Source organism: Dipodomys spectabilis, unplaced genomic scaffold (assembly GCF_019054845.1).
Source record: "Dipodomys spectabilis isolate Male_0828 unplaced genomic scaffold, ASM1905484v1 ptg000566l, whole genome shotgun sequence".
Lineage (NCBI taxonomy): Eukaryota > Metazoa > Chordata > Mammalia > Rodentia > Heteromyidae > Dipodomys > Dipodomys spectabilis.
In genome coordinates, this window is record NW_024871243.1 from 951,924 (window position 1) to 966,178 (window position 14,255).

Sequence of the window (14,255 nt, forward strand, 5' to 3'; positions counted from 1 at the left end):
AGGGAGGGAGAGGTGGAGGCCTTGCTATTATGTGCACAGAAACACCTTTCAGTAATCCAGGAGCTCAGGGCTGCCCAGCATGCTTTGTATTAGAGGCTGGGGACACCATATTTCTTTGTATCCTTAGAGTTTCTGTTGCCTTCTGAAACTGATACAACACAAATTGTGTGTGTGTGCATGTATGTATGAAAGAGGAAGCACTTTAGTTCAAATGAGCACTTAATATTCATAATTTGATCTAATTTTAATAAATTATATATGGGAAATACTGAATGGGCCACAAAATATTTTATTATTACTATTTTTTAAAATAAAATATTTTTCTCCATTTCTTCTGTCCCACCTTCAATTTTTTGTTGCTTTTTTTTCTTATGAGCAAGAATTATATCTTCTCAAATTCTCAAAAATTAATCTGCTTTAAAATGTTGAGAAGATCAAGTCTCCTGTCAGTAAGCAGACAGGAGAAGTTAGGGAGAAGAGCATTGTTTGAAAAGAAAACTTAGTCATCCTGTCACCTGAATGCATATTTGTATACTGCTTAGATATTGCTGCTCAAAGTGATTCTGAACAGCTTTTCAAAGTGTGCGTTGGTATGTGGCATTTCAGAGGGAGATGAAGCTTAAGTCCACAAAAGGACACATATTAATTGGGGATTTTACTTTATTTTGGCACAGAGTTTTTTAAAAAAAATCACCTGGGTGGGTTTTAAGATATAGACAACCTTTCAGATCTGGTTTTGGAAGCCTGATTGAGAAAGTTCTTTCTCCCCAGCATTTAGAACAGCATGTTCTCTCTAAAGGAAGCTGTCGATTTTTCTTTTCTTTGATGGACCTTCAGTTTAGAACAGACACAAAGCTGGGAACACAACCCAAGGCAGAAAAAATTCACTCCTATGTACTGTTGGTCAGGTTGACTGTAGGACACAACCTCAAAGGTTATGGATCGGTGGTGGGGCCTTGTCCCTGCGTGAGCATGTTTTCTGGACTTTGGCTGGAGCTGAATTCCTGACTTCTGAAAGGAGGGATGGGTTTGGGTTTCTAGCGAGAACAGCCAATGGGAAGGAAGTAATATTCATTAAGAGTGTCTCAGGCAGGCCACACCGCTAAGGCATGCTGTTAACACACCCTCCTGCACACTGTTCGCCTGTGTTTGAAATCCTTCCAGGATACTGGGGTTACTTTTTTTTTTCCAACCAGGAAGAATACATGATTGGATTCTTCTTTTTATCCCTTCCTTCCTTCCTTCCTTGCTTCCCTCCCTCCCTCCCTCCCTCACCCATCTCCCCCTCCCCCTCCTGCCCTCCTCTGGAGCTCTTCTTTCCAGCAGGAGCTTGAGAATAAGATTATTATCCAATCAACTCAATAGCAGCCCATGTCAGTGTCCACATGTGCATCTGAGACGAGAAGAGATTCATTTGCGACCTGGAAACTGAAGTCTGTTTAGGTCTGTAAATATGAATAAAGCCCATTCTCCTTAATGATGAAGGTAATCTCCAAAAATTTAATTGTCTTTCTTAACTAGTGGGGACAACCCATTTCTCTCCCCCCCCCCCTCACACAAAAACTGTGCTTCTCATAGAGTGATCTTTACAAACACAGGGGAAATATGTCTTTTGGTTAATTGCATTTGAAAGAGCTTCCCCCCCTTTTTTTTCTTTTCTTTTTTGTATGAGAGACTCTTCTTTCTCCACCACAAATTATGTGTTTTTCTAATAAATATTGTGGTGAGCTGCTGGGGCTCTTATGGGATAACTGTGGAAGTGGTTGGTGTGTGTAGGACGCACTCCTGGCTTGGGTTAGCTTTGGTGAAAGTTGCTGCTTTGGTTGCTGCTACAGATGAAAGGCAGTTTCTTTCTGTTGCCATTGTTTGTGGAACTTTGGTGGACCTGGAGTGGATTGTGAGAACCCCCTGCCAGCCCATCCCCTGTGAGCACAGAGCCGTTGTCTTTTTCCATGTGTCATGTGCATTTTCCAAAACATTCAGCCGTGCCTCTAAGAAAGAAGTACAGCTTCTTAAGATGGCCTAGGAATGGAGTTGTTTTCCTTTCAATATGGTTTTGGAAAGAAATTATAGATGGAAGGTAGAAATCAAGTTGTACAGAAGGACTTAAGTGTAAGCCAGGAATGCAAAGATTAGACTCACTGATTTAGTTAGGGCAAATAACTTCACTTTGTATTATTTTCTTCTTTTGAGGGAAAAAAAAGTAGATCTGTGTTGAAAGCAGTGTCTGAGGAAACCAGCTTATAACACACAGCAATTGCAAAGACAAGTTAGGTGACACCAAGAGCAAGTGTGTCTAGGCAGTCCCTTTAAAAATACCCCAACTGAGGTTATGAAACCACACAGCTTCTTTGAGAAATAATGCATCCAGGGCTAAAGCAGCCTAATTTTATTCAAGGATTTGAAGAGTAAAAAGGGATTTGGTTCTTTAAAAAAAGGAAAAAAGAACAGCCTAGTGAGGATTATTGATCAGTGAGGGATTAAACATTTGCTGGAATACAAAGCATCAGGAATTATCAACATGGACATCACAGTGGCTGGCCATTCAGCACTTGGAAATGCAAACAGCCCAGTTTCCCACTGATCCAATGGCAGCAGCCCGGAGCTCTTGATTCCTTGTGTGTCCACCTCTGTACTCCCTGCCTCTGGACAGGGATGAGGAGATGGGGTAGGGGTGAAAGGAAACTTACCTTGCTCTTTTAACTTCTGTCTGTCCCTCTGGAGCAGGCCAAGCAGAGACCAGAGAGGGAAAGCACTGGGGAGCCTAGGAGAGGTCCTGAGGTCCAGAGAGGATCAGGAGAGCTACCGGGAAACCTTAACTACCACTTCCTCCTTTTGCCAGAGCTGTGGTCCTGTCTGCTTGCCGGCCCGCACCTGCCTCTGTGGTTCACAAGGAAAAGGCACTTGGCACTTGTACAGCCGGCCCCAGGGAGTAGGGCTGGGGCCATCCCGCCCTTTCTGGTTTTGTCTTTTTCTTCCCCATCAGGTGCCATCGGCTTTGAACCATGTAATTGCATCAATAAGCCATCTATGGGATGGGCGGTGTGTGTGTGTGTGTGTGTGTGTGTGTGTGTGTGTGTGTTTGGTGCTTAATTGACAAAAAGAGTCTCATACATTTTCCTGCCCAGGCTGACCTTGAATGATGAGATCTCAGATCTCTCCTCAGATCTCAGCCTCCCAAGTAGCTAGGATTACAGACATGTGCCACTGGTGCCCGACTCTGGTTACCTCTTCTTCCTTTTCTCCTGTTTCTATGGTTCCTTTTGTTCATTTCTGGCCACCTCCATCTGGTGAAGAATGTTTTAGCTGTCTTCTTCCCAATCCCTTACCCTTTCAAGAAGCCATATGTGATATGATCACCAGATGCAATCTCTTTGATCATAAATAGGATCCCATTTTACTTCCTGAACTGCCTGCTACACAGTGGCCTCCACAAACGGCCTATCTCCCTCCGTTCTCACAACAAGCCTACAATCAAAGCAGTTGTCTTTTATAAAAATTGCCAAACTGTGGGCCAGTGGCTTATACTTACAATTCTAGCTGAGATCTGAGGACCATGGTTTGAAGCCAGCTTGAGCAGGCAAATCTGAGAGCCTCATCTCCAATTAACCACCAAAAATAAAGAGCTTTATGTACAGCACCAACCTTGAGCTGCATAAAAGCTCAGAAGCAGTGCCTAGGCCCTGAGTTCAAGCTCTAGGACTGTCAGATGCACACACGCGCGCACACACACACACACACACACACACACACACACACACTTGTCATTTTATAGTTAAGAAATGGAGACACATGTTAAGCAGCTTGTCCAAGATTAACTCACTGACAAACAGCAAAGCTAGGGAATAGACTCATGCCTCATGGGCTCCATCAGTCAAACTTGTTCTACCTGGACTGCTGTATCAGCTGCAGAGCTCTGCCTGGTTGTTGGCAACATGAATTATGGCATCTTGACATGGGTCGCAAATCCCTGTGTGTCACTTGGCAGGGCTGGGTCTGGTGAAGTTATCTGGGTTGCCCAGGTCTACATCGTCTCAACAACAGTGATATATTCAGGTCCCATGAGAGAGAGAGAGAGAGAGAGAGAGAGAGAGAGAGAGAGAGAGAGAGAGAGAGAGAGAGAGAGAGAGAGAGAGAGAGAGAGAGACACCAGGGCCTCTTCCTTCTTCTGCTTTGGTGCAGGAGGAGCTACAGCTTCAAGGAGAGTGAAAATTTGGCTCTGGTCCCTGGGCTACTGCCGAACCAGCATTGTAGAGGCTGCTTCTGCTTAGGGATTGTCATAAATTGATGGTCCCTGCTCCTGCCAGCCAGCCAGCTGCACGATGTGTTCAGAAAGCCAATAGAAGCCACCAATGCAGAAGCCTTCCGTTTATGTTCTGATCCTCCTCATCCATCATGCCAGACAAAGAAGTCAGTGTGACAGTCACCTTCTTCCCAAATGAGGATTCAGAGGTTAGGGGTCACGTCTCAGAGGGACAGAGGGCCTTAACTCCCTCGGGGAAGGGTGGTCACCTCCTTCTGGCACGTTTGTCAGGCATTACCTCATTCAACTCCCATTTGTTCCTGCATGTATTGAGCAAGTTGCTGATGCCGAGCTACTGGTAGCAGCCAGTAGTCCCTGACCTCTTCTAAAGGATGAGAAGAAACAAGTGCTCCCATTCCTCCAGAGTAGTCAGCAAGAGTCTGAAAGTTTAGTTCTGAGATTGCTGCTAACCGTGTGTGTGTGTGTGTGTGTGTGTGTGTGTGTGTGTGTGTGTGTGTGTGCCTGCGTGCGCATGCCAGTACTGAAGCTTGAACTTAGAACCTTCTGCTTGCTCTTGTTCAACTTTGTTGCTCATGGCTGGTGTTCTACCACTTTATCCATACCTGTACTTTCTTATGCTGGTTAATTGGAAATAAAAGCCTCCCAGATTTGTCTGCCCAGGATTCTCAGATCTCAGCCTCCTGAATAGCTAGGATTGTAGGCATGACTGTCGGCACCCAGCTTGTTGCTAATTTTTGAAGAAAAGTTCAGAAAGTCATTTTCATCCTTAGAGCCAGAACTAATCCATTGCTTTTCATGCATGATCTCTCTCTTTACAATTGGTGATTTAAAAATAAATAAATGATCCTTAGTTATGGTGGGCCACGAAACCAAAAGGCTTAGAAACCAAGCAAGAGCTGGAAGTATAGCTTGATGGTAAAACATTTGTCTAACATATATGAGGCCCAAAGTTCATCCAACAGCACAAAACCAAATAGCAGCCAAACCAAAGTTCTTCCTCCTGAGCTTTAGCCTCTCTCCAAAGTGACAGCTTTTCCTTTCTGGAAAGCAGTTTTGGGACATGTAAAAAAATATGAGGGTGTTGTGTAGAACCTTGATTTTCTTAGCTAAGCCATATATTTTAGAAGCCTTTCTGTGCCAGTGAGATATGTTGAATTTATTCTTTTTAAAGAGTGTGCAGGATTATATTGTAAGGATGTGCAATACTTAATGATGCAACCCAATGGCTCTGTGTGTGTGTCAGTACTGGGGCCTAGCACTACCACTTGAGCCATAGCTCCACTTCCACTTTTTGCTGGTTAATTGGAGATAAGATCTCACAGACTTTCCTGACTGGGTTGGCTTCAAACTTTGGTCTTCCGATCTCAGCTTCCAGAGTAGCTGGAATTACAGGTGTGAGCCACAGGTGTCTAGCCCCGTTTGGTATTGACAGATGCTTGTGTTTTTTTTTTTTCTTTTTCTTTTCTGATTGCTTTATATGCAGCTCTACAATTTCCTTAGCATACTTTAGGCTAAATGCTTAGTGAAGAAACTGCTGATTCAGAAATGTGATTTAATTTTTTATAGCTGTTTCCATATTGTCTTCTGAAGCTTGAATATTCTCGTAGCATCCTACTATATGAGACTATTTTTTCCTTACAATTTTCTTTCTTTTGGCCAATCTTGCAAAACCCATTTTCTAGTATGTGGAAGGAATATCCTGCTTTCACTGTATTTGATGTCAGTATAATTTGTGGAGGGGAAGGGAAAAACAAGTCGTTTAAATAAGGATACAGGTGGACCTGTTGCAACAATGAGAAGTACAAGTTGTCATGTCGAAAATGAACTTTACAACTTGGGGTGGGGGGAGGGAGGATGGGAAGGGAAGGGAAGGGAAGGGTAAACAAAGGAAGAGGCTACAATGCTTAATAAGAAATGTACTCACTATCTTGCCCATGTAATTGTAACCCCTCTGTACAGTATTTTCACAATAAAAAAATTCTTTTGTGTGACTATGTATGTTTGTATTCTGTCCTTTTTTTGGAAGGGAGCTTAGTGAAAGTGTAATTGTTCATCTGTGTATTCAAAAAGGTATTTTTGCTTTTTTTTGGTCAGTCATGGGGCTTGAACTCAGGGCCTGGGAACTGTCCCTGAGCTATTCAGCTCAAGGTTAGCTATCTTTCACTTTGAGCCACAGTACCACTTCTGGTTTTCTGATGGTTTATTGGAGATAAGAGTCTCAGATACATTCCTTCATGGGCTGGCTTTGGACCTCAATCCTCATATCTCAGCCTCCAGAATAGCTAGGATTACAGGTGTGAGCTACCAGCACCTGGATTATTTTTACTTTTTAAGTTGTCTAATAAGAAAAAGGTTTTAGAGAAGAAAGTTTACCTATATGAATGTAACCAAAAGCTGCTTGGCTCTAATTGAGGAGGCCAGAAGGAAAGGTAAGAGTTTGAGAGTCATTTGATTGTAAAAACAATCTCATCTCATTATTCTATAGGGACTTGGCTTGTGATGGCCTTGATCCTTTGTGTGTTCCTGTAAGTAATGTGCTAGTCTGCTTTTCCCAGTACTTGTCCCTAATTTGCAATTGTCATAAAGCAATGGTGTTTGGGGTTGGAGGCATGGCTCAGGTGATAGAGCACCAGCCGATGAGCAAAAACATCAGATACCCAAATTGAGTCCCAGTCTCAAAAGAAAATGCATGAGGAAAATAAAGTATTACCTGATTGAAATGTTACACATAAACATCATAATCACACAGTTTCAAATCTTCATTTAAATCATGGATCCATTTGAGTTGATTTCTTCTTTTAAAACTGCTGAGAGATAGGGATCTGATTTTATTCATCTGCAGGGAAGATATCTAATTTCTCCAGTCTTATGTATTGAAAAGATTGTCCCTTTTCCAGTGCCTGCTTGTCTTTTCTGGGCATGGTCAAAAATCACTTGGCTCTAGATGGTGGGGTTTATATATAAGCTCCATATTCAGTTCCATGCATCTAAATATGGTTTTAAATATTTTGTGCCTGTCCTGGGGCTTGAATTTAGGGAATTCAGTTCCATGCATCTAAATATGGTTTTAAATATTTTTTGTGCCTGTCCTGGGGCTTGAATTTAGGGCCTGGGTGCTGTCCCTGAGCTTCTTTTGCTCAAGGCTAGTTCGACCACTTGAGCCACAGCTCCGCTTCCAGCTTCTTTTTGCTTCAGATTAAGATCCTCAGATCTCAGCCTTCTGAGTCTCTAGGATTAAATATATGAGCCACAGGTGCCTGGATAGTTTTTCATTTTGAATAAAAGTTTACAGAATCAAATACTTCTTTCAAGGATAATTGAGTATATATATATATATATATATATATATATATATATATATACATATATATATGTATGTATATATATATGTGTATATATATATATATATATATATATATAGTAACCAACAATTTCAATTTTGTACCTTTAATAGTGTGTGTCAGCTGGGCACCGGTGGCTCACACCTGTAAGTCCTTCCTACTCAGGAGGCTGAAGATCTGAGGATCATGGTTCAACATCAACTCAGGCAGAAAAGCAGTCTGTGAAACGCTTTATCTCCTGTTAAACACCAAAAAGCTAGAAGTGGAGCTGTGGCTCAAGTCGTAGAGTGCTAGCCTTGAGCACAAAAGCTCAGGGTCAGGGTCCAGGCCCTGAGTTCAAGTCCCAGTTCTGGCACACATGCTCCACTAAAGAGAAATAGTAGTTATTGGTCATCCCCAATACCCCTTTAATGCACAAATCCCATCTTCATCCTTTGAATCCTTCCTGTGGGTACTACATAGGTGATTACATGAATATTGGAAGCTTACTTTAGGTGAATGTCATTCTTTGCTAAGCCACAAAGACATGATTCTAACTTTATTTTCTGTGGACTTGCCTTTACATATATGTATATAATTTGTGTTTATATAATTTGTGTATAAATACATATATATGTATATAATTTAAAGTAATTATAATGTAATATATGTATAATATAATGTATAATATAATATATGCCAATGTATATGTATACATAAATTACATAAAATTATATAAATATATAAATAAATTTGTACATAAAATTTATGTATAAATTATATACATATGTAATTTAAAATTAAATGTAATTAAAAATTAAAATTAAAGATTAAAATATGCCTCCATCAACCATACTGTCCTTATGTGTTCTAATTTCTCTTCACTACTTTCAGACATATTGGGTGTACAACTGATTGTAGAAAACATTGTACAACAGATTCTAGAATATGTTCCAGACCCAATCCTGGAAACTATTCCAGTGCCTATTCTAGAACCCATTCAAGAACATACTTTCTGGAAATGTTCTAGAACATATTTTTGGAGCTATGACCTGTTGAGTTTCTGACTTGTTTGAACCTGTATATGTGCCTGTTTCTGTGTTTTCTGTCCACTCTCCTATTGGGGTCTCTCCTGTTGTCATCTTTGTGAATTTCTTCTCTTCTTCTCCCCAACTAAACCTCATGTCTATCACCTTGCTTTTTTGCTCTTGTCATCTTGGTGAAGAGCTTGTTTTTTAATATATATTTTTATTGTAAAGATACTGTACAGAGGTTACAGTTGCATGAGTAAGGTAATGAGTACATTTCCTATTGAGCATTGTTACCCCTCCTTTGTTTTTCCCCTACCATTCCTTTCCTCCCCACCTCCCCAACTCCTCTCCCCACTCCCCTCCCCTGTGCCTGAAGTTGTAAAGTTTGTTTTCAACATATTGTCTTGTACATCTCATTGTTACAATGAGCCTACCTCTATCCCTATTTAAGCACCTGTTTTTTCCCTTCCCCTCCCCAAATTAGAAAAATGTATATACAAGAAGCAGGACACTAGAATAAAACAGGGATTTTACCATGGGGAAGGAACATACCAAAGAAACAAAAAAATCACATACTACATTATAAATATGTTAAAAACAATAGCTAGAAAGAAAAAAAACCCACTGTCTATCTTTGGGTTCATTTTGTTTAACATCATCTTATATGGTCATATGTATATAGCTTTTGACCTTTGCTGCATGTCCTAGACATATACCAGTTATTGCAAATAAGAGAAACCATGAGACCTATGTTTCTTTGAGCCTGGCTTACTTCACTTAATATAATTTTTTCCAAGTCTTTCCATGTCCTAACAAATGGGGCGATATCAATCTTTCTGATGGAGGCATAGAATTCCATTGTATAAGTATATATATATATACTTTTATATATATATATACACCATGCTTCCTTGATCCATTCATCTACCGAGGGAATCTGAGTTGGTTCCATAGCTTAGCTATGTTAAATAATGCTGAGATAAACATAGTTGTGCTGGTAGCTTTAGTGTAGTTTTGTTTGTGATCATTTGGGGCCCAAAAGTGGGATTGCTGGGCCATAGGGGAGCTTTATGTGGAGTCTTTTGAGGAACTTCCATACTACTTTCCAAAAGTTGTTGAACAAGTTTCCACTCTCACTAATAATGCAATGGGCTTCCCTTCTGTCCACATCCCCTCCAACATCTGTTGTTATTAGTTTTCTTTATTCTAGCCATTCTAAGTGGGGTGAGGTGGAATCTCAATGTTGTTTTGATTAACACTTCTTTTATGGCTAGAGAAATTGAGCATTTCTTCATGTGTCTATTGACCATAGTGAAGAACTTCTTTTGGGAATTTTCTCAGAATAGACACACAGGAACAAACATTGAAAGGAAAACTGTTTTCTGAAATATCACTGGTTTAATTTCTGCACTTCATTGACCTTTAACTTGGGAAGAGGACTCTGGGTTATAAAATAATTTTCTCTTCTCATTTAAAAGGACTGGTTTCATTTTCTTTAAAGTTTCATGAAGTTCTATGGAATGAGCATTGGTATGTATTCACGTGGGTTTTTTTTTCTCTAGGGGAATTTTTAGCTTTTTAAATATGATTTTAATTTTAATATAATTTAAATTTTAATACAAAAATTTAAATATAATTTTAATGTAATTTATTGTTGATATATTTTAATATAACTTTAATGTGTTGTACAGAGGGTCTACCATTTCATAAGTCAAGTAATGAGTACATTTCTTCTTTTGGACACTGTCACCCCTTCCTTTACTTTCCCTGTTTCCCCCTCCCATCCCTGCCCACAAGTTATATGTCATTTTCCACATAGTGTCTACTGAATAGCATGAGTCCATTTGTTTATTCTCCTTTCCTCCCTTTCTGGGCCCTTTCTTTACTCACCTCACAGAAGAAAAAAAAAAAAAAAGCAAAAATACCATCACCACCAAAAACAACATTTGTATCTTTTGTTCTTCATCTGGAGAAATGAGAAATTTCTTTGATCATTGATTGTTGAGCACTAGCCTTGACTTAAGCCTGTTTTATCCTGTACTGATCTTTGTTTTTGTTGTTGTCTGTTGTGGGGCTTGAGCTCAGGGCCTGGACACTGTCCCAGAACCTTTTTGTGCTCACAGCTAGTGCTCTACCACTTGAGCCACAGCACCACTTCTGGGTTTTTGAGTTTTAGAGATAAGAGGCTCACAGGGACTTTGCTGACTAGGTTGGCTTTGAACAATGATCCTCATATCTCAGCCTCCTGAGTACCTAGGATTACAGGCGTGAGCTTGTAATTATAGCTCAGCTTGTGCTGAGCCTCTCACTGTGGAAACTCAGGTTATTTCCTTATAGGAAAGAATTAGAAAATATTCTGTGATTACTGCCTTTCTATTCTTCCCTCATTTCTGTATCAGACTTCCTGTAACACAGGTGCTGGAATTTCAGGATGGATTATCTGTCTTTCTAGTATTTTTTTCCTTGTTATCCATTGTTTAGTCTTTTATGTATTTATATTTGCTAGATTATCTTCTACTATGTCTTAGGATCCTTAGGTTTTTATTTCACCAATCACATCCTTATTTTCCAAGAGTTCTTTCAGCTTTGTTATGACTCCTTTAATAGAATCATATTTTAACTTTATGGATTCAGTGTCTCTGGCTGCTCTCTCTCACAGGCTACTAAGGACAGATTTTGTTTTTCTCTTTCAGTTTTTCATCTTCCTGAATAGTATTTGTTCCTCTCTCCTCTCACCTCTGACCCCTCCAAAGTATATGTTTCCTGTCTTGTCTTTTTCTATTGTTGTTCAAGTCTTTTCTCTTACATCAATCTTCGTTGGTTGTCTGCTTTCATTTAAGCATGGGTACCACTGACAGGGTTCATCCAGACCTTTTTGTGTGCATGTATGTTTGCATTTTATGATGATTGGTTGGGCTGACTTAGGAGAATTCTGAAGGGTATTTTCTTCTTGAAGTCTTTTCTCTGCAAGATGTTTAGGTTCTGCAGAAAACAATTTCTCATATCTTGCTAGAAAATGTGGCTATCTCTGCTTTGGTATTCCAATTAGAAATAAATGCTAAGCCCAGGGCTGGTGGTTCACGCCTGTAATCCTAGCTACTCAGGTGGCTGGGATCTGAGGATCTCAGTTCAAAGCCAGCCCAGGCAGGAAAGTCCTTGAGACTCTTATCTCCAATAAACTACTCAGAAAACCAGAAGTGGTGCTGTGGCTCAAGTGGTAGAGCGCTTGCCTTGAGCTGAAAAGCTGAGGGACAGCGCCCAGGTTCAGAGTTGAAACCCCACGACTAACAAAAAAAAAAGACAGAAGGAAAGAAATGCTAGAGTCTCAGCAACCTCAGGTTTCCTTATCTACTCTGAGATCTTGGTTTTATTCATGCTTCAGAATCAATTGTCAGCATGGTTTGGGGCACAACTCCCCTAAGTTAGGGAAGACGTGTGGAATGGTTTTTCTTCTTTTTTCCCCCCAAGTCTTTTTTATTATGAAAATTTTCAACCTTTTTTTTGCTGATCCTGGAGCTTGAACTCAGGGTCTGCTTACTGTCCTTTAGCTCTTTTGCTCAAAGCTGGTGTTCTACCACTTAAGCCAGACCTCTACTTCTATCTTTGTGTTGGTGCATTGGAGATAAGATTCTCTCTAATTTTTGGCTTAGACTGGCTTTGAACCATGACCCTCAATATCTCTGCCTCCTGCATAGCTAGGATTACAGATGTTAGCCACTGATGCCTAACAATTGTGTTTTATATGCCAACTCTCGGATCCTTTCACCCCTTTAAGTTTTATACATAAACCCTTGCAATCTCCAATTTCCATACAGGCACAGAGAGGCAGTTTTATACAAGAAGAGATTCATGTCATGGAGGCAAGGAGGAGGATCTGGGAATGGAGTCCCAGTTTTCTACTTCTGGATCTTGGCAGGTAATAGCTATTTCAGATCCAATTGTAGAATAAATGAGCACATTTATTCTCACATGTTGGGATGACCAAACTGATGAGTGTTTGGGGGAAAATAGGAGGCTCCAACTGACTACTCCTCCAAGAGATTTCCATTTGCCTGAGGCACTGGATATTATATTTGCAGTACAATGATAATGGGGTCAACATGGATTATATTCATAATGGTGGGCATTCATCTGTAGTCTGACCTCTGGACACCTCCAGAATCAGAACAGGTTTGCTCAAATGAGTTCTAGATTTAGTCCTCATCCAGATGTCATACAGAGTCCCCCAGAGTGCTGAAATCAGGAGCAGACCCAGTTTAAATAAAGCAGTATCCTATGTCCATTGATGCTTGAAAAGTCATAATTCCACATATATGGAGGTTGATAAAAGGAGTCCTCATACAGATGCAATCAGCCTGAAACGCACCTTTACTGCGCGTTCAGAAGCCCAACAGCTCTGATTATAGGCCAGTTCAGGACATGAGAGAAGTAAATAAAAGAGTAATGGACATTCATTCAACTGTGCCAAATCCTTATACTTTGCTGAGTTCCTTACCTCTGGATAGGAAATGGTTTTCAGTCCTGGACTTAAAAGATGCCTTTTTCAGCCTTCCCCTGGCCCTGAAAAGTCAGGTATTGTTTGCATTTGAGTGGTATGATCCTGAGGGAGGCATCAGTGGACAGCTAACGTGGACTAGACTTCCCCAGAGATTCAAAAATTTCCCTACTCTGTTTGATGAAGCACTTCATGAAGACCTACATGAGTATCAGGAAAGGAACCCAGGGGTGAGTCTGTTGCAGTATGTTGATGATCTACTGATAGCCACTAAGACCGAATTAGAATGCAGAGAAGGAACTGCCAATCTGTTACAAACTCTGGAAGAGCTGGGGTATCGGGCATCGGCTAAGAAAGCCCAGCTTTGTAAACCAGAAATACAGTATTTGGGATATATCCTCAGAGATGGGTAGAGGTGGCTGACTGAGGCAAGGAAAGAGACTGTGTTAAAGATACCCTCTCCAAAAACTCCAAAGCAAGTGAGGGAGTTTCTGGGGACTGCAGGATTCTGCAGACTGTGGATACCAGGCTTTGCAGAAATAGCCCATCCCCTGTATGAGGCCACAAAACTAAAAGAAAATAACTTTATTTGGATTGATGCACAACAGCAGGCCTTTGAACTTCTGAAGCGACTCCTCTTGCAGGCCCCAGCATTGGCCTTGCCAGATGTATCTAAACCTTTTACCCTTTTTTTGTGGATGAAAAGGAAGGAGTGGCTAAGGGGGTGCTAACCCAGAAGCTGGGACCATGGAAAAGGCCTGTAGCCTATTTATCAAAAAGGCTGGACACTGTGGCAACTGGATGGCCACCATGCTTAAGAATAATAACAGTAGTGGCTCTCCTGGTTAAAGATGCCACTAAGATAACACTGGGACAGCCCCTGACTGTGGCCACTCCCCATGCTCTGGAAGGAGTTCTTAAGCAACCACCTGATAGATGGGTAAGCAATGCCACGATGACCCATTATCAGGCTCTCCTGCTCAACTCAGGACACTTAACCTTTTGCATGCCAACTTCCCTCAACCCAGCTACTCTACTGCCAGATCCTGACTACGAGCAGCCGCTACATCTATGTGAGGAAATATTAGCTCATGTCCATGGGACCAGAGCAGACCTACAAGACCAACCACTGCAGAATCCTGACC